Source organism: Cetorhinus maximus, chromosome 1 (assembly GCF_964194155.1).
Source record: "Cetorhinus maximus chromosome 1, sCetMax3.hap1.1, whole genome shotgun sequence".
Lineage (NCBI taxonomy): Eukaryota > Metazoa > Chordata > Chondrichthyes > Lamniformes > Cetorhinidae > Cetorhinus > Cetorhinus maximus.
The window spans coordinates 179,063,159-179,088,943 of NC_135879.1; the positions used below are offsets into that span (position 1 = coordinate 179,063,159).

The window sequence follows — 25,785 nt, forward strand, 5'->3', positions numbered from 1 at the left end:
GTGGTAAAGGCTGTGGGATTGGAAGGTGCTGTCGAAGGAGCCATGGTTGGTTACTCCACTGCATCTTGTAGATGGTACACAGTGCTGCCACTGTGCATTGGTGGTGGAGGGAGTGAAGGTTTAAGGGCTGGATGGGGTACCAATCAAGTGGTCTGCTTTGTCCTGGATGGCGATGGGCTTCTTGAGTGTTGTTGGAGATGCACTCATCCAGGCAAGTGGTGTGTATTCTATCACACTCCTGATTGTGCCTTGTAGATGGTGGACAGGCTTTGGGGAGCCAGGAGGCGAGTTACCCACAGCAGAATTCCCAGCCTCTGACCTGCTCTTGTAGCGACAGTATTTATATGGCTAGTCCAGTTCAGTTTCTGCTCAATGGTAAAACCCAGGATGTTGATAGTGGGGCCACTACCATTGAATGTCAAGGGGAGATGATTGCATTCTCTCTTGTTGGAGATGGTCATTGCCTGGTATTTGTGTGAATGAATGTTGATGAGGGCCAGTCTTTAATCAGTGATGTGAGAGGCGAAGATTGCACTCTGCTATTTCCTTGGCAGTTTGTGGTACAGTTGAGAGTATAATATGTTCCAAATTCCACATGTCACCCCTATTGACTTATGGGGTGGTGTAGGGGTCAGGGGAGAGAACAGAATGAGCTAAGCTAGGGGTGCAGTAGTCTGAACGTAACAATAGAAGATTTGAGCTTCAAGACAGTGCCACTAAATTGGAGCACTTTGTGCTTCCAACCCTCTATACATTTTCAGTTCCTATTGTGAGCATGGCACTGTTAAGCAGCTGCCAGAATGTGTCTAATTTTAATCTCTGCTAAATATGTTAGCCAAAACCATGGAGTTCAAGAGATATTGTGTAACAAACACCTAAGAAAATTTAGGTTCCATTTGTGTGATATACAAAAAATTCTTAGCTTTTTGCTTTTTCCTCTTCTCGGGGCGGATGGGCTGTAATATTCATATACATTATGCTTTGTAACAATAATGTTAGGTTATGTTTATTTTGATCCTACAAAGATTGGGTGTAGTTTTTAAAAATAATTTTATTAAACCTATCTTTTTAGTGTGCTAAGTTTGCTGGCATCTGCAGTACTTAATGAAAAATGGTTTCCTTTGTCAACAGGTTCTGGTGGTACAATGAAGACCATTTAAAAGTCTCTGTTTTTGAGAACATTGTTGCACGAAGTTGAACGTTGCACAGATTATTGTGAATTGCCCAATTTATGCAGCAGAAAAATGACAAACAAATGATGCCCATGCAAAGGTTAGTTCTGTACAGCTATTTTTGGGAACTCTTAAACAGTGGTGTTTGTGATAGACTGACATACTGCAGTCCTTTTTTTGTTTGTTTGTTTGTTTATTTGCTGTTCTGAACATGGCATGCTGTCAATTGGTAACCATTCCAACTTTGTTCCAGTAGGTTTTTCTGTGACCAGAATAGTTTTACTGTCTTGTAGAAGAGTTTTTTTTTGAGTTCTCTCCTCTTTTTGTCTTTTTCACTTTTTCTCTTTCTCGTCTCCTCTCCTCTCTATCCAACTTTGTTCTCCACACTAATTCATTGTGTCTCACTTTATTATTGAGTAATTCTTTGGTGCTATTTTGTCAAATCCTTGTAATATTAGCTGGATTACTTTAAAAGTTGTATTAGGTAATAAACATAATTATATCTTGCACAATGATGATATTTGTAATGAGGCATTTAATATTGAAGTTAGTTTTCAAATAAGTACCTCACCAACAGACTGGTGATGTAGCCCAAATTCTAATCCTTGCAGTGGTAGAATTTGAACATGGCATGGTAATCAAGTGGTTACATTACTGGACCCAGAGGCCTGAGCTAAAAATGCTATGGGCACAAATTCACATTCTACCTTGGTAATTTGGGAATTTAAATTCAGCTTTTCAAAAAAAAATCTAGATCTAATAAATTAAATGACCATGAAACACTGAGATTATCACAAAAACCCAACACAGCCCTTTAGGAAAGGAAACCTGCTGTCCTTACCTATTTTGACCATGCCAACTAGACTGACTGGGCAGAATCTTCTGGCTGGCATGTGGGTGGCGGAGCCCGACATCAGCGCGCGGCATCGCGATATTTTGGTCGGCGGGTGCGCTATGCTGCGGGACGCGCGCCCACCATTAATTAAAGGCCATGTTAAGGCCCTTAATGTGCCAATCATCGACGATTTTGAGGGGCCCGTGCGAACTTCGGCTCGGCGCATGGGCCCAATGGCAGGCGGGTAGGTGATTTTTTTACAAACCTCATCCAGTGGCGGGATGAAGTTTGATAGTGGTTTTAAAAAAGTTTAATAAAGCTTTTGTTTATTTCATTAACATGTCCCATCTCGTGTGACATTTTCACATGAGGGGGACATGTTAATGAACTTTTTATTGTTCTATTTTTTATATTTGCCAGCCTTTCAGTGATCTCCTTGAGGCAGCACTTTGCCTCAGGGAGATGTGCGCTCTTCCGCGTGCAAGCGTGAAAGAGCGCGCACTGACAGTTGGGGAATTCTCCCCCCGCCCCCCCAGCACAGGAAGCGCATTGCTTGGGGGGTGGGGGGGGGCGGGATTCCTGCTGGGCGGGCCTTAATTGGCACGCCCATGCAAAATGGCGGCGGGGCCCATTTCAGCAGCGGCAATCGGCTGCCTGCCTGCCGCTGAGCCGGTGGGGCCCGCCCGCCCATCAAGGGCAAAATTTGCCTACTCTTACTGTCTTAGAAAACCACACAGTTGTATTAAACTGCAATTCAAAGAAAAAGGCCGACCACAACTTTTTACAGAGCAACCAGGGATGGATAATCAAATGCCCACATCCTGTGAATTAATTAAGCAGATTAGCTCAGGATATTCCCAAATTACAATTAGACAGTGCAACATGTTTTGAAAAGTTTCTCTTGAGGGAGGAGAAAACTCATCACGTACAAGTGGCTTGGCAGTATCTTGATTTGATTAATCTCCTTGCAGCATACGTGCACAAACAAATATTGAGGGCATATTAAATGCTAAATAAAATAGGCACCTGTCAAAAGATGTTGCCAAAATTGCATTTTATATCCTATCTTCATGCTCGGTGTTGAGGGGAAGGGGGAGAAAGAATGGAGTTTAATATCTATATCAAAATCAAAGCTATCTTTGAATTGTCTGCTAGTAAAGTATTGATTGAGTCAAGGTGAGTTGCAAAACATTACTTGGTGCTTAACAAATACTGATTTATAGCTCCAGTTCTCTCAGCACAAAGTACCAATATATTGGCCACCCAAAACTACTAAAAGCACTGCAATGAAAGTTTTCTAGAAAACAAATAATGTCTAAAGGAAATGTTGGATAGCAGTTGAAGTGATGTGAAGGCGGTACAGCAAAGGTTCACTAGATTGGTCCCTAGGATGAGGATGTTGTCCAATGATGAAAGGCTAAGTAAATTGGGCTTACGTTTTCTGGAGTTTAGAAGAATGAGAGGTGATCTCATTGAAACCTACAAAATTCTGAGGAGGTTTGATAGGGTGGACGCAGAGAGATTGTTTCCGCTGGTTGGAGAGTCTAAAATACGGGCACAGTCTCTGGATAAAGGGTCAATCATTTAGGACTGAGATGAGGAGAAATTACCTCATTCATGCGTTGTGAATGTTTAGAATTCTTTATCCCAGAGGGTTGTGGATGCTCCATCACTGAATACCTTTAAGGCTGGGGTAGACAGATTTTGGGGGTCTCAGAGAATTAAGGAATATGGGGAGTGGGCAATAAAATGGAGTTGTAGCCCAAGGTCAGCCATGATTGTATTGAATGGCAGCACAGGCACAACAGGCCATATGTTCTATTCCAGCCCCCTATTTCTTGTGTTCTTGTGATAGCTGAATGCTTAAATTGGGACTTTTGAGGGATCCATCAGCTGCAGAGAAACTATTAGTAGGCAAATGTTGAAGAAAAAGCCTAATGACATTGATGAAAAAAATATCTTTCAAAAAAATATTTTTTAACTACATTGTACAGTCTGACAGTAAAGCCTTTACTCTACAAATGCAATTACCATTTTATACTGCAGGGTTGTCAGTTTGGTTTTGAGGATTTTTTTTTTATTGGTTCTGATTCTCTCACTTTCTCTTCCTGGATCACATGCTGATGGCACTGTGCAACTCTGAAGATGAGTGCAAAGAGTTTGTGGTTAGTTGGAAAAATAAGGGAGGAGGGTGCAAAAGAAATCCCTTAATAAATTATAGAATATTTCTTGGTTGCCCTTTTCCTCTTTGCTATTTCTGTTCTGCTTCGTTCCACAAAATTGTAATAATCTGGAAACCTTAGTGATGTTTATGGCCATTTAACTTTCTTAATTAGTAATTTTATTTTCCCTTCTGAAGGAACATAACTTTTCAACAAAAAATAAATCAGTAGGACTGACAAATATAAATCTTTCTTACAAATTGAGCTGTGCCCATCTACTGGGTCAACATCAATCGTGGATTCTAACTCTAAGGCAACAGTACAGATCAGCCTTATGCCTTCACTAAATGCTGTTTAGAACTTGATCTTGAGGACAAGTTGCCAGATTAGCATTGCAAGATAAATCTAAATAGAATTATTGAGAAATTTTGAGGGAACTAACATTTTTGGGGAAAAATATCAGATTGACTACCTTGTGTATGGCCATCCTCATTGGTGGAATGTTGGGTACTGCATCTTGTGGTCATCTCCTGGAACTTGTTTTTGATCACTTTTAGGGGTTGGAAATGAATTTCCCATAATTATTTTTTTTCCCTGAATTGTTTTTTTGGCCTCTCATACAAGATGTTGGTCACTGGAGGTCATATTGCCTGGTTACAATACAGTACTGCTGAATGGGACAGACTCAATAGACCAGTTGGTGTTTTTCAGTTTTTTTTTTTACAGTGTTGAATTTTGGACATTTTTTGTAAGCACAGTGTATGGTTGGTGGGAAAAGATGAGGCTTGGACTGAGGTCTTTGCTTGATCACAAGTGTGACCTACAGATTGGCCTCTTCCATAGTAACACTCTGTATTTGAGACTGGCTTTGTTAGGCTTAGTAATTTTCTGAAGTTATTTCTACTGTTCTTTTACATTTTCTCAAAAATGACTTGAGGGAGCAATGTCTACATTCTAGTTTGAAAACCTCTAACATTTAGACTCATAGGGCAGAATTTTCTGCCTGTCGGGTGGGTGGGCCTGACCCAATATCCGGCGGGCGCAGAGCCAATCCCTGCCAGTGAAGTGGGCCGCACCGCCATTTTACATGGGCGGGCCAATTAAGGCCCACCCAGCGTGACGTCCGGCAGGAAGCGCTATGCGCTCCCTGTGCAGGCGGGGGGAATCCTTAAAAGCGAGAATGCTCTCTTTCGCGCATGCACACGAAAGAGCGCACATCTCCCTGAGGCTAAGTGCATGCTCAGGGAGATCACCTGGACTTTGAAAAATATTAAAAATAGAAAAAAAAAATTCCCTTACATGTCCCCCTCATGTGACAATGAGTTGGGACATGTTCATAATTTACAGAATAACTTTATTAAAATTTTTAAAACCCTGCATGAAACCTCATCCCACCGCTGGATGAGGTTTCATGTTTTATCTATTTGCCGCCGGGGCTCCTGGCCTGTCCGCCAACCTTAAGGTTGGACGGGCAGGTCCTTTAATTGGTTAAATGATCCTGTCAATGGCCTCAATTGGCCATTGACAGGTTGGCGGGCCCGCAGCTGATTTTGCTGCGCCCCCGCCTTCCTGAAAATTTAAATGGGGCGGGGTGACATCGGGGGTTCTGCCCAACATCATCCCGCGTCATTTTACGCGCCAGTGAGCGGGCCCCATCCCCTGCTCGCTGACGGCAAAATTCTGCCCATAGATTCATCGACGTTTACAGCACAGAAGGAGGCCATTCGGTCCATCGTGTCCACGCCAGTCAACAAAGATCTGACTGCACTAATCCCATTTTCTAGCACTTGGCCCATAGCCCTGGAGGCTATGGCAATGCACGTGGATATCTAAATACTTAAGTGTTACGAGAGTTTCTGACTCAACCACCCTTTCTGGCAGAGAGTTCCAGACTCCCACCACCCTCTGGGTGAAAAGATTTCTCCTCAACTCCCCTCTTAGCCTTCTACTTCTTACCTTAAATCTATGCCCGCTGGTCATTGACCCCTCTACTAACAGAAAAAAGTGCCTTCCTATTCACCCTATCTATGCCCCTCATAATCTTATGCACCTCTATCAGGTCCCCTATCACCCTTTGCTGCTCCAAGGAACATAACCCCAGCCTATCCAATCTTTCCTCATAGCTCAGACCCTCCAGCCCAGGCAGCATCCTGGTAAATCTCCTCTGCACCCTCTCCAGTGCATTCACATCCTTCCTATAATGTGGTGACCAGAACTGCACACAGTACTCCAGCTGTGCGTTTTATACAGCTCCAGCATAACCTCCCTGCTCTTGTATTCTATGCCTTGGCTAATAAAGGCAAGTATCCCATATGCCGCCTTAACCACCTTATCTACCTGCCCTCCTACCTTCAGGATCTGTGGATATGCACACCAAGGTCCCTCTGATCTTCAGTACTTTCCAGGGTCCCACCATTCATAGTGTAATCCCTTTTCTTTTTAGCCCTCCCCAAGTGCATATTTTTGAGTTAAACAAACAGAAATGGAATTAGATATAAATAGTGTGTGTATAATTTAAAAATGTAATTATTTGTACCAATTGGATTTGCACTGCCATCCTTTCAGGTCTTGGTTCAATCCTGTAGTTGGAATGACCAAACATGATCTGACGCTCCAAGCCGCTTGACTGAAAACGATTACACCTTAAGACTCAGGAAAAATCTAACTAGGTGCTCAAATATGTGCATTAACATTACTTGGGCATCTATTGCAGATGGATGTGTTCATGTTCAAAAATATCAAATGCTTTCTGAAAAGTTAATTGGTATTGTATATTATAGTCAAGAAAGTGTTTTGATTTAAATATAGTTAAAGGCATTAAACAGTTTTCACTGTTTCTGGAAAAACAACAATTTCATTTAAAGGATAGCGCAGGAGTCTAATGACTGATCATTTCTGACTTCTGATGTCACAGTGAGACTACTGCCTGCTGAGGGACTGACTGCATTAGCAAATAATGGATGAGCAGGCAGCGCTTTTGTCCTTCAATCAAGCTGCCTAGGCTTAGTTACAATATGACTAAACACCTTTAAAAGAGAAAAGGGTTTTCTGTACTTCTAAAACAGCATGTATTTCACCAACTGACCCCAATATATCCTTGGCCTAGCATAATAATATTGTAAAATGTCTCCTGTTCCTGTTACACAATTTATATAGCAGCCATAATGACAGTGGTAACAGAACATATGACCTTTGTTAATACTGCAGCAAGAGAGCTTTGAAAAGGTAAACAATACATTTTTTTTCAGAAAGTATGTTCAACTGTAATATGCTCCCAAGGTTCAAATTACAGGTTAAACTGACATAGGTTTGCTTTAATGGTTCAGTATCATTCAAACTTCTCTCGTTATTGTACTGTAGTGCATTTCACTGCCATATAGTCTTTATTAAATTGTGCACCAAGTTATATTTCATATTTCTAAACAGTTTTTAAAGAAAGCTGTTCACATTGTTGTTCCTAATGATAAGGTTCAGTGAAGTCCTGGGTTTGCAAAGTGATCTCGCTGGGGGTGACTTGAAGAGTGGTACAGTTTGCCTCAGTATCCCAAAAGTAGGGAGGGAAAAGTTTGAATTCAGTAGATCTAGTAACTGTAGGCTCACACCAGGAAAAACAAATTTCCTAAGGGAAGGAAACCTGCCTTTCTTAGCCAGTCTGGCTTAAACGTTACTCTTTCACACTAAACTCTTAATGTCTTTGGAGACAAATAAATGATGGGCAATATGCTGCCTTACTAGCATTACCATATTTCAAGCAAAAAAGCTCCTTTTAAAATAAAGCTAGGGATCCTAGGTAGCTCTTGATATGTCCCTTTTATCTGGAAAATGCAGATATCGAGTTTGAGTATATAATATTTGGCTTTGCTGTGATTTCCTCTACCACATCTCTCCTAATAGTCAAATAATTAGTTTGCTGTCTAGAGTCATTTGATGAATGGCTACTTGGTAAGTTACGAGCAGGCTGGCAGCAATTGTGGAACTGGAATGAGTCACCCCTTTTCAGAGAGGAAGCAGAAAACATTAGGACAAGAAAATGTTTAAATGGAAAGAGGAGCTCACTGAATTACTGGGCAACCTTTAAAGGCTCTGAAAGTAGGTTTTAATAATGGTAAAATCAACCTGAGGGATGAGCAGAAATGTTTTGCATGTAACTTTCCTTTGTTACTCATGCTCTGCTTTTATGATCTATCAATCTAACAATCTGCCTTGAAACCACCAATTGTCCTAGCATCCACGTCATTTTGGGAGACAGAGTTGGAGATTTCTGCAACCTTTTACGTGGAAAAAGTGGTTCCTGATTTTGCTCCTGAATAGCCTAGTTCTAAATGTAAGATTATGCCGCCCACCCCTATCACCCACCCACCCACCCCCCCAACGTTCTTCATTGCCGTACCTTGGGAAATATGGCTTTTACGTATCTATGCTATCTAATATTTCGAACAGTCTATCAGATCGATCCTCCGTTTTCTGTACTCAAAGAAATATGAGCCAAATTTATGTAACCTGTCCTCATAATTTAACTCTAGAAGCTCTGATATCATACTGGTGAATCTGTATTGCACCCCTCTGGGACTAATATATCCTTCCTTAGGTGTCATGGCTGAAACTGAACAATATTCCTGATGAGGTAAAACCAAGGCTTACAACTGAAGCTAACTTCCTCCTCCTTGTGTTCCCGCCTCATTGAGATGAAAGCCAACATTCCATTGTTTTTCTGTCTGTGTACTGCACTCGTTTACTTGGATATTCACACTTCACATCTATACAATTCCTAGTTTCTCATCATTCAGAAAATACTCAGATTTATCTTTCTTGGGTCCAAAGTAGATGACCTCACATTTGTCCAATCCACGCATGTGTATCCTTTTAGGATGTAGGATTGTGAAATAACTCAGTGGAATTATATTCCTCTGTAATATATTTAACTAAATACTTTGCCATGAATGGTTTCCAATCTCCACACTCTAGCTATGTCTTGTATGATTTCATAACTTCATTATGATGTCATTTGGTATCTAAAATTGAGCTTAACTGTAGCAACCCAATCCAATTTTAATACTGAAGTGAAATACAGATAAAGTACAGGTAAGTGATGTAACTGAACAACATGTTAATATACAGCCTAAATATTTTTGATTTGTTTTTATATTGGGAAACCAAGGTGAACTACCAGGGTTGGGGAAAAAATAAGAAGTAGGGAAATGGGTGATGCTAAGCTTGACTTGTAAAAATCTGTAGAATATTGAGGGAAAAAACAGGTAAGGAGTTTGCTGGTTAATATTTAATAAGATTTTAGGTTAGAGGACACAAAGCTTCTTTGTATTGCAGTGTTTGCTACATTTTTAATGCCTTGCAAGGCATGACACAATGAGAGAATTAAATTTTTACTTGCATTTCAGTGCAATTCACTATTTGAAAAGTGTGAAGTAGGATATTTTTGGAAATAGAAGCAGACAATCCTAATTTGTAAAATTCTCAGTGAAGTGAGGGAATGGAAATATGATTTTTTTTCCCAATCCCCCTTTACGAGGCATGTCATCTTAGAATTGGATGACTGAGGCTATGCTGTAATTAAAGGAGCTGTGTGCCATAAGCTTAGTCTACCTTTTTTTCCCACCTTTTAGCGGTAAAGCAACATGGGAACAGAAATAGTCCATTTGGTCAATGAGCTCATTCTGCCATTTTGTTTGCCATATGCAGTTTTTTTTTCCCCAAGTCTCAAGTTCTTTACACTTTTTCATTTTACTTAATGCCTTATGCTACAGCAATTTGTATTCTCACAATCCTTTACATGAAGACATACGAACATATGAAATAGGAGCAGAAGTAGGTCATTCGGCCCCTCAAGTCTTCTCCACCATTCAACAGGATCATGGCTGATCTGTTTGTGTTTCGAGTTCCACATTCCCATCTACCCCCTGATTCTTGTTAGGCAAGGGAATCTATCTACCTCTGCCTTCAAAATATTCAGTGACCCCGCCTCCACCGCCTTCAAAGGCAGAAAGTTCCAAAGTCGCACAACCCTCAGGGAAAAAATTCTCCTCACCCCTGTCGTAAAAGGGTAATCCCTAATTTTAAAACAGTGCCCCCTAGTTCTGGACTCACCTGCAAGAGGAAACATCCTTTCCACGTCCACTTTGTCATTCATTCAGGATCTTATATACTTCAATCAAGTCACCTCTCATTCTTCTAAACTCCAGTGGAAACAAGCGAAGCCTGTCCAACCTATCCTCATAAGACAACCTGCTCATTCCAGGTATCAATGTAGTAAAACTCTGAATTGCCTCCAACGCATTGACATCCTTTTTGAATAAGAAGACCAAAACTGCACACAGTATTCGAGATGTGATCTCACCAATGCCCTGTATAACTGAAGCAAAATATCCTTACTTTTATGTTCAATTCCTCTCATAATAAAGAAAAGCATTCCATTCGTCTTGATAACATGCTGTACCTGCATACTAACTTTTTGTGACTCCTGCACAAGAACATCTAGATCCCTCTGCACCTCTGAATTCTGCAGTCATTCTCCATTTAAGTAACACTCTGGTTTTTTTATTCTTCCTGCCAAAGTGAACAACTTCACATTTTCCCACTGGATTTTTGCTCACTCACTCAATTTATCTAAATCTGTCTGCAAACTCGTTATGCCTTCTTCAAAACACACTTTCCTACCTATCTTTGTGTCATCTGCAAATTTAGCTACTGTGCCTCCGCTCCCCACATATAAGTCATTGATGTAAATTGTGAAAAGTCGAGGCCCCAGCATAGACCCCTGTGGGACTCCACTCATCACATCTTGCCAATCAGGCAAAGACCCATTTATGCATGCCCTCTGTTTTCTGCCAGCCGGCCAATCTTCTATCGAGGCTAATATGTTACCCTCTACACTAAAACTTTTATTAATGCAATAACCTTTGATGTGGCGCCTTATCAAACATTTTCTGGAAACCCAAGTACAGTACATGTACAGGCTTCCCTCTATCCACTGCACATATCACTCCCTCAAAGAACTCTAATAAATTGATTAAACATGATTTCCCTTTCATAAAACAATGCTGACTCTGTCGGATTACCATGAGCTTTCCTAACCCTTCCCCACAACAGCCGTCAAACTAACTGGCCTACAGTTTCCTGTTTTCTGCCTCCCTTCCTTCTGGAACATTTGCTACTTTCCAGTCTGATGGAACCTTTCCAGAATCTAGGGAATTTTGGAAAATTAACACCAGCACATCTACCTCATTAGCCACCTCTTTTAAGACCTTAGGATGAAGTCCATTTGGACCAGGAGACTTGTCAGCCCATAGCTCTATCAGTATGCTCAGTACTGCTTCCCTAGTGATTGTAATTTCACCAAGTTCCTCTCCCTTCCATCTCCCAATTTACAGCTATTAATGGAATGTCTTTTTATATCCTCTATAGTGAAGACAGAAGCAAAATATTGGTTCATTTCATCCGTCATTTCCTTATTATCTACTATTAACTCCCAATTCTCACTCTCTAGAGGACCAACGCTCCCTTTACCTACTCTTTTCCTGTTTAAATACCCGTAGAAACTCTTGCTATCCCTTTTTAGTTTCCCTTTCCCTTTCTATCTAGCTTCCTCCCATACTCTAATTTCTTACTCCTGATTAACCTTTTAGTCATTCTCTGCACAGTCATTGTGGAGACAAAGTCCTGCCTTCACATTGAGGATACCCTCCATTGTGTTCTGTGGCACCACCACTCTGATAATTGGGATAGATTTTGAGCGGATCTAGCAATTTGAGACTGGGAATCCATGAGGCGCTGTGGGCCATTAGCAGCAGAATTGTACTCGAACACAATCTGTAACCTCATGGCCTGGCATATCCCCACTTTACCATTACCAGCAAGCCAGGGTTCAACCCTGGCTCAATGAAGAGTGGAGGAGGGCATGCCAGGAGCAGCATCAGGCATATCTAAACATGAGATGTCAACCTGGTGAAGCTATAACATATGAATACTTGCATGCCAAACAGCATAAGCAGCAAGTGATAGACAGAACTAAGCGATCCGACAACCAATGGATCAGATCTAAGCTCTGCAGTCCTGCCACATCCAGTTGTGAATGGTGGTTGGCAATCAAACAACTCACTAGAGTAGGAGGCTCCACAAATATCCCCATCCTCAATGATGGAGGAGCCCAGCACAGCAGTGCAAAAGATAAGGCTGAAGCATTCGCAACAATCTTCAGCCAGAAGTACCGAGTGGTTGATCCATCTCGGCCTCCACTGGAGCTCCCCAGCATCACAGATGCCAGTCTTCAGCCAATTCGATTCACTCCGTGTGATATCAAGAAATGGCTGAAGGCACTGGATACTACAAAGGCTATGGGCCCTGACAATTTTCCGGCAATAGTACTGAAGACTTGTGCTCCAGAACTTGCCGCGCCCCTAGCCAAGCTATTCCAGTACAGCGACAACATTGGCATCTACCATGCTATGTGGAAAATTACCCAGGTATGTCCTGCACACAAAGCAGGACAAATCCAACCCAGCCAATTACCGCCCTTTCAGTCTACTCTCAATCATCAGTAAAGTAATGGAAGGGGTCATCAACAGTGCTATCAAGTGGCACTTGCTTAGCAATAACCTGCTCACTGATGCCCAGTTTGGGTTCCGCCAGTGCCACTAAGCTCCTGACTTCATTACAGCCTTGGTTCAAACATGGACACAAGAGCTGAACTCCCGAGGCGAGGTGAGAGTGACTGCCCTTGACATCAAGGCAGCATTTGACGGAGTGTGGTATCATGGAGCCCTAGCAAAACTGGAGTCAATGGGGATCAGATGGAAAACCCTCCACTGGTTAGAGTCATACCCAGCACAAAGGAAGATGGCTGTGGTGGTTGGAGGTCGGTCATCTCAGCTCCAGGACATCACTGCAGGAGTTCCTCAGGGTAGTGTCCCCGGCCTAACCATTTTCAGCTGCTTCATCAATGACCTTCCTTCCATCATGTCAGAAGTGGGGGTGTTCGCTGGTGATTGCACAATGTTCAGCACCATTCATGACTCCTCAGATACTGAAGTGGTCCATGTCCAAATGCAGCAAGACCTGGACAATATCCAGGCTTGGGCTGACAAGTAGCAAGTAACATTCACACCACATAGTGTCAGGCAATGACCATCTCCAACAAGAGAGAATCCAACCATCACCCCTTGATGTTCAATGGCATTACCATCACTGAATCCCCTCAGGCTAGGAATTGTGTGACGAATAATTCGCCTCCTGACTCCCCAAAGCCTGTCCACCATCTACAAGGCACAAGTCAGAAGTGTGATGGAATGCTCCCCACTTGCCTGGATGAGTGCAGCTCCTACAACACTGAAGAGGCTGGACACCGTCCAGGACAAAGCAGTCCACTTGATTGGCACCACATCCACAAACATTCGCTCCCTGCACCATCAATGCACAGTAGCAGCAGTGTGTACCATCTACTAGATGCACTGCAGGAATTCACCAAGCTCCTAAGACAGCACCTTCCAAACCCATGACCACTACCACCAAGAAGGACAAGGGCAGCAGATAGATGGGAACACCACCATCTGGAAGTTCCCCCTCCAAGTCACTCACCATCCTGACTTGGAAATATATTGCCGTTCCTTCACTGTCGCTGGGTCAAAATCCTGGAACTCCCTTCCTAACAGCACTGTGGGTGTACCTACACCACATGCACTGCAGTGGTTCAAAAAGGCAGCTCACCTTCTCAAGGGCAACTAAGGATGGGTAATAATTGCTGGTCCAGCCAACAAAGCCCACATCCTGTGAATGAATAAAAAAATAATTCCAGATCACTTCATCTAGCTCAGCTTTCATGCCCACATTGTTGCCTTTAGTTAAGTTTGAAATACTAGCCTTAGACTCACTCTTCTCCCTTTCAAACTGGATGTAAAATTCAATCTCATTGTGGTTGCTGCTACCTAGGGTTGCTTACAATCTGAGGTCATTAATTAATCCTGCCACATTGCACAATAGCAAGTCAAATATAACCTGCTCTCTGTTTGATTCCAAAGTGTGCTGCTCTAAGAAACTATCTCGAAAGCATTCTATGAACTCCTTATCCGGGCTACTACTACCAATCTGATTTTACCAGTTTATATGTATATTAAAATCACCCATCATTATTGCTTCCTCTTTATCACAAGCACCCAATATTTCTTCTTGTATACGAAAACAGAAAGTGCCGGAAAAACTCAGTAGGTCTAACAGCGTCTGCAGAGAGAGGAACAGAGTTAACGTTTTGAATCCGTTTGACTATTCAGAGCTGTAGAGAAGTAAAAATGTGATGAAATTTATACTGTTTAAGCCAGGGGGGTGGAGCAGGTGAAGCTGGATAGAAGACCAGCGATAGGTGGGGGCAAAGGAGAGATTGACAAAGATGTCAATTAACGTAAATATATAGTTCCAAGTCAGGATGGTGTGTGGCTTGGAGGGGAATTTGCAGGTGTTGGTATTCCCATGTATTTGCCGCACTTGTCCTTCTTGGTGGCAAAGGCTGTGGGATTGGAAGGTGTTGTCGAAGGAGCCTTGGCTAGTTGCTCCACTGCCCTTGTAGATGGTAAACAGTGCTGCCACTGTGCATTGGTGGTGGAGGGAGTGAAGGTTTAAGGGCTGGATGGGGTGCCAATCAAGCGGTCTGCTTTGTTCTGGATGGCGATGGGCTTCTTGAGTATTGTTGGAGATGCACTCATCCAGGCAAGTGGTGAGTATTCTATCACACTCCTGACTTGTGCCTTGTAGATGGTGGACAGGCTTTGGGGAGTCAGGAGGTGAGTTACTCGCCGCAGAATTCCCAGCCTCTGACCAGCACCTTCCAAACCCATAACTTCTGCCACCTAGAACGAGAAGGGCAGCAGATGCATGGGAACACCACCACCTGCAAGTTCTCCACGTAGCTACACACCATTCTGACTTGGAACTATATCGCTGTTACTTCACTGTTGCTGGGAAATCCCTTCCAAACAACATTGTGGGTACTCCTGCAACACATGGACTGCAGCAGTTCAAGAAGGCATCTCACGCCATCTTCAAGGGCAATTAGGGATAGTAGATAAATGCTGGTCTAACCACCGTTGCCGACATCCCATGAACGAATAAATAAAAAATAATTCTTTGTTTAACATTTCCTATGCCAATGAAAAAAAGACTTTTTTTGTTGAGCTATAACTATAACCTCTCAATCCTAGCATGATCCTAATGAATTTTTGCTGTACCTTGGTTCTAATATCTTTTCTATAATGGAGTACCCATAAATGCATGGGATATCCTAGCCATGGCCTTACCATCAAAGTTTCAGATATCACAAAACTCAGAAATATGGTAAACAACAAAGAGGATAGTAACAGGCTTCAGAAGGCGAATGGATTTGGTGGCTGGAGAACGAAGTTTGTGGTGGGGATCGAAGACGATGGCAGGATTTTCCCGGCAGAACCAGAAATTCCCGCCCAAATTCAACGGACTTTTGGACGCTCTCCAAATTTTCCGGCCCTGCCCGTAACCATGCCTGCCTCTGGTGGGATTGGAAAACACTGGCCAATGACTTTATTTTTGTATGTTTGAGGAAAAAATGTAATCAAATTAATTGAGTGTAACCTGGGGCAAAATTTTGCCCTTGACGGGCAGGTGGGCCAAACCGACTCAGTGGCGGGCGGGAAGCCGATCGCTGCCGCCAAAACAGGCCCCGCTGCTATTTTACGTGGGCGGGCCAATTAAGGCCCACCCAGTGTGACGTTCGACGGGAAGTGCTATGTGCTTCCTGTGCGGGCCGGGGGGGATTCCCCAACTGCAAGAGTGCACTCTTTCGCGCATGCGCGCAAAAGAGCGCACATCTCCCTGAGGCTAAGTGATGCCTCAGGTAGATTGCTGAAAGGCTGTGAAAGATTAAAAATAGAACAATAAAAAAATCATTAACATGTCCCTCTCATGTGAAAATGTCACATGAGATGGGCCATGTTAATGAAAGTACACAAAAACTTTATTAAGCTTTTTAAAATCTGATATCAAACCTCATCCCACCAGTGGATGAGGTTTGTTAAAAAAATCACTTACCCGCCTGCCCGTTGGGCCCGTGTGCCGAGCCGAAGTTCGCACGGGCTCCTTAAAATTCTCGTCAGTTGGTGACTTAATGGCCTTAACAAGGCCTTTAATTAACGGCGGGCACGCATTGCGCTGCAAAGCGCACCCGCCAACCTAAACATCACGATGCCGCGCGCTGACGTCGGGACACTCGTGCGACATTTTAAGCGCTGACGTGCAGGCCCCGCCACCCGCACGTCAGCCAGAAAATTCAGCCCCTGATCTTCAAATCTGTATGCTGATTGTCCCTGATTGACCTTGCCTTTCTAAATGTTCACTAATTTCATCCCATGAACTCTTAGAAAGGCATGGATTAATTGGGGATAGTCAACATAAATTACAGGTCATAGCTGATTAATTGAAAAATGTAATTCAATTAATAAACTAAGACCACCCACCTGCAATAATTACTTTTCCCTCTCTTGGACAGGAGTATAACCTTTTCTCCCCCTAACCCCAGTATGTGTGCATAATTCCTGTATCCAATATTTTTTTGAAAATTATGGTAATATACTTGCTTTCTCCTCCCTAACTTCCAAGTATTTTGGTATTACTCCGAGTAAGTTTTCTGCTTTTTTGGTTCAATTGTACAAATGTTATCACAGTCTTCTCTCATCTTCCTCTCTCTAATATCTGAAATACTTGTACACCATATCCTCACTCTCTAGTAGAAAATAACCCTCTGTGGGTTTTTTTGTGTCTTTTTTATTTTTTTTACTGATATGCTTTTGCTGTTTTCTTTAATACTGATTGCCAATTATCTTTCATATTTACTGTTAGCTTTCTTAACCTCCTTTTTGCTTCCCTTTATTACTTTTTTATTTTGTTATAAGCCTTTTTAAAGAAAAAATAATTTTGTTCTAATTCCTCTATTTATCCCAGTCTACAATATATTATTTTCAAATATTGCACTGCATGTATTTTTGCTTAAACTTGCATCAGCTTCAGATAAATCTCAAATGAAGGCACTAAATACTTGGCCGTATGTTGTTATTAGCATTTCATACCCCATTGATATTGCAGGACCACTTGCAGTAGAAGCAGTTCCACAATATGATGCAGCTACTTGTGTTCCAAAATCATTCTGTTGTATACTGTGCAACAGAAAACAGCACTAAGTATATCATTGGAGCAATTGAACAGTGGCTAATGGGTTTTTGACATGTATGTTTGGAAAATACTTTGGTAACCTCGCCTCTATCCATGACCCAAGACAGATGCTGGTGGAAAGTCCTGGAAGCAGGCAATCTGAAAATTGAATTCCTGGCTAGAATTTACAGGCAATTGCCTCATGGCTAGAACAAAATAGCAGTCCTCTGCAGCCATTTACATTTGGAACCAGAGCCAATAATCACTTACAAAGCAGTGGAGGCTTCTATGTTAGTTCGTTTATGTTGCAATGCGATTACAGATGTAGTGGTATGATGTCTGAGAAATGCAGGTATTAGATGGGGATTGATCTTCTAATGTTGGAGTCAAAGCATCTTGGAGCAAAGGAAACTTTACTTTCCTCTGCCCTGTGAACTCCTAGGTCTTCGGCTTTATGTTGATGCTGAGTGGGTGTCATCTGTGGGAAAGTTATTCCATTGCTCAGCATTTATATTCCTATGCCTTAAGTATAAAATGTTGCATTCTTGTATGCTTTTTCTTTTTAGCTCTATGTTGTCGCGAATCTCTTTTACTGATATTTCTCCCCTATCTGCCCTTTTATGCTCTTTAGTGCTTGAGCACAGAAATCAAAGCTGTCAGTCCAGTGCAGTACTGAGGGAGTGTTGCACAGTTGGAGGTATTATCTTTCAAATCAGATATTAAACAGAAGCTCGTCCCTCTCTCAGGTAGATGTAAATGATCCCATGGCAGTATTTCAAAGGAGAGGATTGGGGTTATCCCCAGTGTCCTTGCTAATATTTATCCCTCAATCAACATTACAAAAATGGATACCTGGTCATTATCACTTGGCTGATTGTGGGAGTTTGCTGTGTGCAAATTAGCTGCCTAGTTTCCTACATTACAACAGCGATTACACTTCCAAGTGCTTCATTAGCTGTAAAGTGCCTAGAGTCACCTGGTGATCATGAAAGGAGCTATATAAAGTCTTACTTTCTTTTTAGAAATGAACCCAAGTGCTTGGATTGCTTTTAGTATGGCTTTCTTAACCTGTGTCACTATTTTCTGTTTTTATGTATCTGTATTCCTAGATCCCTTTACTCCTCTACCCTACCTGGTCTCTTACCATCCAAAAAGAATGTCCTCATTCTTCCTTCCAGATTACACCGTCCCATATTTGCCTACATTGAAATTAATTTGACAACCATGCACCCATTCAGGTTTATTCATGTCATCTTTAATTTCATTGCATTCTTTTTCAATAATAACTATACCTCTGCCCCGCACTGGATGTAAAAGATTCCATGACATTATTTTGAAGAGCAGGAGAGTTCTTGTGAGTGTTCTTGCCAATAATTATCCCTCAACCAACATTGTTAAATCAGATTCATTTTAGGTCAATGTGTATTTGTAGCATTTTCTGTTTTTAACCTAAAAACACTTCACAGCTAATGAATTGCATTTGTATGACTTTCTGAACTGGTCTGTAGTTGAATTAATTAAAATAAAACAAATATATGTATGTAGCAGGTATCCCATCCATACTTCTAAGCTTGTACTTGAATAAATGCAATAAATTCAGAGAAAATTTATTTCTATAAATTTGCTAGTTTAATTACATGCATTTCAAAAACTTCATCCCCACCACTTTAATACCCATATTAATGACCTTTGATTAATTACCTTCACTCCAGGTATGAACACTTTAATGTTCTGGAAAATGAAGAAATACCTGTAGGTTAACTTGGTCTTAATTTATATATTTAAAAAGAAAATCAGGAAAGGACTAACTGGTCCATCCTGAAATGGTACAATCTATATATGTCAACCCCATTGCTGCCTGCTACCCTCACAACAGTCATGCAGTTTACTATTGAATAGAATTCTGCAGTGATTACACCACAGAAAGCCATCTGGCCCATCTAACCTATGCAAGCTCATTTTGCATTGCAATAACAATTTAACAAATCCCATTCCCTCACATTCTCACTGTAGCCCTGCATTTTTATCCTTTTAGGGAGTGCATTGCAGATTGTAACCACATGCTGCCTATAAATAGTTTTTCCTCATATTGCCTTTGGTTCTTTTTTTTGCCAACCACCTTAAATCTGTGTCCTTTAATTCTTGGACCCTCTGCGGCTAATAGGAACAGTATCTCTCTAGCTACTCTGTCTAGACTCCTCATGATATTCTCGCTAGTGTCATGGCCAATATTTATCCCTCAAGCAACATCATGCACAAAACTATCTGATCATTATTTCATTTCTATTTGTGAAAGGTTGCTGTAAGCAAAAGAGCTGCCCTATTTCTTACATTGCAAAAGTGATCACACTTCATAACTACTTAATTGGCTGTAAACTGTTTCAGGATGCCTTGGGATCATGAAAGGCGTTAAATACTCTGGGAAATCGTGTTTTGACAAATCTGTTATGAGTTTTCTGAGGTTGTAATTAGGGTAGATTAAGGGGGAACCGGGGATATAGTGTATTTGGCTTTTCAAAAAGCATTCGATTAGTTGCCACACAAGATGTTATTACAGAAAATTAGGGCCCCTGTTACTGGGGATAATATATCAGCATGGATTGAAAATTGTTTAACAGACAGAAAAGGAAAATAGGTATACTGGTCATTTTTGGGTTGGCAGAGGATATCGAATTAGGTACTACCATGATCAGAATTTGGGCCTCGGCTATTTACAATCTATATCAAGGACTAGATGAAGGAACTGAGTGTAATGTATCCAATTTTGCTGACAGTGCAAAGTTAGATGGGAAAGTAAGATGTGCGGAAGCTGCAAAGGTAAATGAATGGGCAAGAACATGACGGATGGAATTTAATGTGGCGAAGTGTGAAGTTATCCACTTTGTTAGGAAAAATAAAAAGTGGAATTCTTTTTAAATGGTGAGAGGCTTGTTATGATCTCTGTTTAGATCGATAACTTTTAAAAAGAAAGATTCATACCCCCAGTTATTGGGGATGATATATTAGCATGGATTGAAATTGCTTAACAGACAGAAAAGGAGAATAGGAATACCGGTCATTTTTGTATCAAATAACTAAAAATCACTATAATTAATCACTCTTTTCTTTTGTAGGCAACTAAAACTTTAGAGCGATAAACAGTTCCTTGTTACTTTTCACACATTGCACTTTCCTTTACCATTCTTATAGCAAACAGTTCAAGTTACTCCCAGCTTCCAAAGGGTTGCTTCCTTTTTATTTTCCCAGTGGATAAACTCTAAACCCAGAACTGTCTCCAGCTGAGGGTTACACAGTAGATTTATTCCTTTAGGTTCAAGCTGGCAAATATTCCAGCCTCTTTTAACTCCTCATGAACTCTGTCTTTAATCTGAGCCCCACATTCTGCATGGTGAACAATCAAGTCAATATTTTCTCTGCTTTAGGTGCAGGCCTGGCTGGGTCTATCTCTTGCTCTCTACACTTAGTTGATTACAAACCCCACAAGACAAAATCGCAAATGCTGTCTGTCTGTGATATACCTGGGTTTAATGGGAAGTCTGTAACCCAACCTCAAAAAGGCTTCTTGTACCCTCTTCCCCATTACACATATTTTACTACATGTATATGAAACACATTAGCTTTCTATCTAAGTAAAAATACTAGTTAATTATCGTTGCTCCCAACTTCCGTTCATCCTAGATAAAAGCAATAGGTTACAGCACAACTATTTACAACTTAATATCTGTAACACTTTTCTAGGACCTTTGGAATCTGAGGATCTACTCACTTAGAATTAGAAACTGCTGTCATTGTCCCCATGTGTAAGCACCATGCACCTCCCTCTCAATAAAACAATTTGAGTCTTTCTCTGATCTCCATTAATTAAATCACCCAGGCTCACTGTCAGGCAGACTCCAGCATAGGTCACATGACCCCTTTCATCTATCCTACATTTAAAGCTGCAGTCCCAGACTATAATAATCTGAAACTAAAAGATACAGTCCTTAAAAAGAGGGAATCTTTTAAGCCTCACAGTTATAACAGACTGAGAAATGTTGGTGTTCAGAATGACCTGCGTGCCCTTGAACACAAATCACAGCTTGTTAACAAGCAGATACAGCAAGCAATTAGGAAAGCTTTTATTACAAAGGAATTGGAGAACACGTCATACTGCAGTTGTATAGGGCCTTGATAAAACCACGGGGAGGTTTGCTAGTGCTGTTGGGGAGGGTTTAAACTAACTTGGCAGGGGGATGGGATACTGAGAGGAGGTTCACCAAGGGGAGATGCATAGCCAAAATTAGAAGAGAGAACAAGTGAGTCTGGAAGGCATAGAAATTATAGGCCAGTTAAGGCACAAGGGAGTTTGGCAAGGTTGGATGGTATTTATTTTAATGCAAGGAGTCTGACGAATAAGGCAGATGAGTTGAGGGCACAAATTAACACATGGAAGTATGATGTCATTGCTGTCTCAGAGACGTGATTGAGAGGGGGGCAGGATTGGCAGCTCAATATTCCAGGATATAGGGTCTTCAGGCAAGACAGGGAAGGAGGTAAAAGAGGAGGGGGTATTGCAATATTGATCAAGGAATCAATTACCGCAGTAAGGAGGGATGACATCTTAGAAGGCTCCTCAAATGAAGCCATATGGGTAGAACTTAAAAACAAAAAAGGAGCAATCACATTGCTGGGAATATACTATAGGCCCCCAAACAGTCAGAGAGAAATAGAAGAGCAGATATGTAGGCAAATTTCAGAGAAGTGTAAAAATAATAGGGTAGTAATAGTAAGGGATTTCAACTTCCCCAATATTAACTGTGTTAGTCATAGTGTGATACGTTCAGAGGGAGTGGAATTCTTAAAATGCATCCAGGAGAGCTTTTTAAGCCAGTACGTAGAAAGTCCTACAAGAGACTTAATTTTAGGCAATGAAGCCGGGCAAGTGGTAGAGGTATCAGTGGGGGAGCATTTATCAGATAGTGATCGTAAGTAACTCCATTAGATTCAAGGCTGTTACGGAAAAGGACAAGGATGTCCAGAAATCAGAGTTCTAAATTGGGGGAAGGCCGATTTTAATAAGATCAGAATTGATTTGGCCAGAGTGGACTGGGAGCAGCTACTTTTAGGTAAATCTGCATCGGAGCAGTGGGACTCATTCAAGAAGGAAATAGGGAGAGTCCAGGGCCAACATATTCCAGTAAAGATAAAGGGGTGGGACCAATAAATCCAGGGAACCCTGGATGTCGAGGGATATAGACGATTGGATAAAGAGAAAAAGGGAGGCTTATGGCAGATACTGAGGGCTCAAAACAGCGGAAGCCCTAGAGGAGTATGGAAGCGTAGGGGGGAACTTAAAAAGGAAATTAGGAGAGCTAAAAGGGGGCATGAAAAAATATTAAGAGTACATTAAGCACATTAAGAGTAAGAGGATAACGAGGGAAAGAGTAGGGCCCATTAAGGACCATAGTGGTAATTTGTGCGTAGAGCCGGAAGACATAGATATGGTTCTAAATGAATACTTTGTGTCGGTGTTCACAAGTGAGAGGGACGACGTGGGTATGGAAATCAGGCAGAAGGACTGTGATATAATTAAAGGAATTAGCATAGAAAGGGAGGAGGTTCGAAGTGGTCTGGCAGCCTTAAAAATAGATAAATCTCCAGGCCCAGATGAAATGTATCCCGGGCTGTTGGGTGATGCAAGGGAGAAGATAGCAGGGGCGCTGGCAATAATTTTCAATACCTCTCTGGCCACAGGAGAGGTACCAGGGGACTGGAGGACAGCCAATGTGGTACCATTATTCAAGAAGGGACGAAGAGATAAACCAGGGAACTACAGGCCAGTCAGTCTAACCTCAGTGGTGGGGAAACTATTGGAAGCAATTCTGAGGGACAGAATTAATCTACACTTGGAGAGGCAGGGATTAATCAAGGACGGTCAGCATGGTTTTGTTAAGGGGGGGTCATGTCTGACCAATTTGAATTTTTCGAAGAGGTTACCAGGTGTGTAGATGAGGGCAATGCATTTGACGAAGTCTACTTGGGCATCAGCTTTTGATAAGGTCCTGCATGGGAGACTGATAACGAAGGTAAGAGCCCATGGAATCCAAGGCATTTTGGCAAATTGGATCCAGAATTGGCTGAGTGGCAGGAAGCAGAAGGTGATTGTTGAGGGGTATTTTTGTGACTGGATGCCTGTGTCCAGTGGGGTTCCACATGAATCAGTGTTGGGTCTCTTGCTGTTTGTGGTATATATAAACGATTTAGACTTGAATGTAGGAGGGTTGATCAGTAAGTTCGCGGATGACACGAAAATTGGTGGGGTGGTAAATAGTGAGGAGGATAGCCTTAGATTACAGGAGGATATGGACGGGCTGATCAGTGGCAAATGGAATTTCATCCGGATCAGTGTGAGGTGATGCACTTGGGCGGGACAAACAAGGCACGGGCATACACGATGAATGGTAGGACCTTGGGAAGTACCGAGGATCAGAGGGACCTTGGTGTGCATGTGCACCGTCCCTTCAGGGAGCAGGACAGATAGATAAGGTGGTTAAGAAGGCATATGGGATACTTGCCTTTATTAGCCGAGGCAAAGAATATAAAAGCATTGACCTCCCTGCTAAGGGAAATAGGCCCTCTCTATTCACTCTATCTAGACCCCTCAAAATTTTATATACCTCAATTAAATCTCCTCTCAGCTTCCTTTGTTCTAAAGAAAACAACCCTAGTCTGTCCAATTTTTCCTTGTGGCTAAACTTTTCCCATGCTGGCAACATCATCATAAATCTGCCCTGTACCTTCTCTTGTGCAATCACATTCTGCCCTAATGCGGTGACCAAAATGATATGCACTACCTAAGTGTGGCTTAGCTCGTGTTTTATACAGTTCTGGTGTAACCTCTCTGCTCTTATATCTGTACCTTGGTTGTTGAAGGAAAGTGGTCTATTCGCTGCATTAACAGCTATCTACCTCTCCTGCTACCTTCAGGGATCTGTGAACATGCACTCAAAGGTCTTTGCTCCTCTTCCCTCCTCAATATCTTACCATTTATTGTGTATTCCCTGGCCTTGTTTTGCCTCCCCAAATATACAACTTCACACTTCTCCAGTTGGTTCTCTTGGTTGAATTCCAATTGCCACTTTTCTGCCCGCCTGACCAGTTCATTGATATCTTCCTGCATCTACAGCTTTCTTCTCCAATAACAACCACACAGCCAATTTCTGTATCAGGCTCCCCTGTATTGTTCTCTCTTGTTTGAAATTATATTAGTTTCTCTCTTATATTGAATCCCTTTATCATATTAAATACCTCCATTAAATTGGTCAGCTTTCTAATTCAAGCAAAAACAAGCCAAGTTTATTCAACCTGCCCTCATAATTTAACTGTTTAAGCCCTAGTTTAGTTCTGGTGAATATACGATGTGTCACCTTCCGAGGCCTATTTCTGAGGTTTGATGCCAAAACTGAACCCAGTGCTCCGTGCCTTGGTATCTGACCAAGGCTTTGTGGAACAAAAGCCATCGTTTTTCACATTTGAATTCCAACCCCCATGTGATAGGGTCAAACATTTCATCAGCCTCTTTAATAATTTTTTGTGGGCTAGCTTTTATTGATTTGTGTATGTAGACACCTACGTAAATCCGTTTGCCCATCCACAGCGCCTGGTTTGTCACCATTAAGAAAGTATTCCAATTTGCCTTTCTCAGTCCAAAGTGGATGATATCTCACTGCTTTGACAGCATAGATTTCAAGATCTCCACTTTGATGCCTAATGCTCAAGACAGTTACGTGTACCTCTCCCAAATTACTTCAGTTGAGTGCATTCCAGGTACCAAAGTAAAGCTTTAAATATTTCAAATGTAACTTTAAAGGTGGAGAAAAAAATGCAGCAATTACATTTGAAAATCTAGTGAGCAAGGTTTTTCAAATTTACTTTTATGGTCTCTGTTATTATCATTGCTTTTCAAACATGATTGACCGGGTATGATCTACAAAACTACTTTGATAACAGTACGAGAAGGTGTAAGAAATTAAATCCAAGTGAGGCCTTTAATCACCTAACTTATTCTGGTTGGCTGGACTTTGACCAATCCATCAAAAGATAAATATACAACTGCATATCAAAAAACTGATAAATACAGCATTTTGAAGCCTGCAGCTCTCTTCATTTTTATTTGAGCATCTACTCAAGATATAACAATACAGAAAAGTTTCTCTATCAGTTTACATTAATGTGTTCTTTAAACATAGCATGTGTTGGGAAATATAATTTGTTAATTGTGTATTTTGCACAACAAAATTGGATTTTTAGGCCCATGACATCTTGATTTAAATTCCTAGTGGGAGAGGTGGGGGAGAAATGAATTTACCTGTGCTCTAAATTCTTTACGTATCAGGCATTCCAGGGACAAGTGTTGCATGTTTTATAAGCGTATAATCTAGGCTTGTTCACCACTGCA

General features: G+C 41.6%; 1 protein-coding gene across 6 annotated transcripts in view; it reads left to right on the top strand.

Moving 5' to 3' along the window:
• The window catches only part of atosb (atos homolog b), a 155,700-nt gene that overhangs the window by 65,619 nt on the left and 64,296 nt on the right, over positions 1–25,785 (top strand). For all 6 annotated transcript variants that reach the window (XM_078550256.1, XM_078550273.1, XM_078550280.1 and 3 more), the window contains exon 2: positions 1,132–1,272. The gene's annotated coding sequence lies outside the window, so the exon portion shown is untranslated. The remainder of the gene's footprint in view (positions 1–1,131; positions 1,273–25,785) is intronic.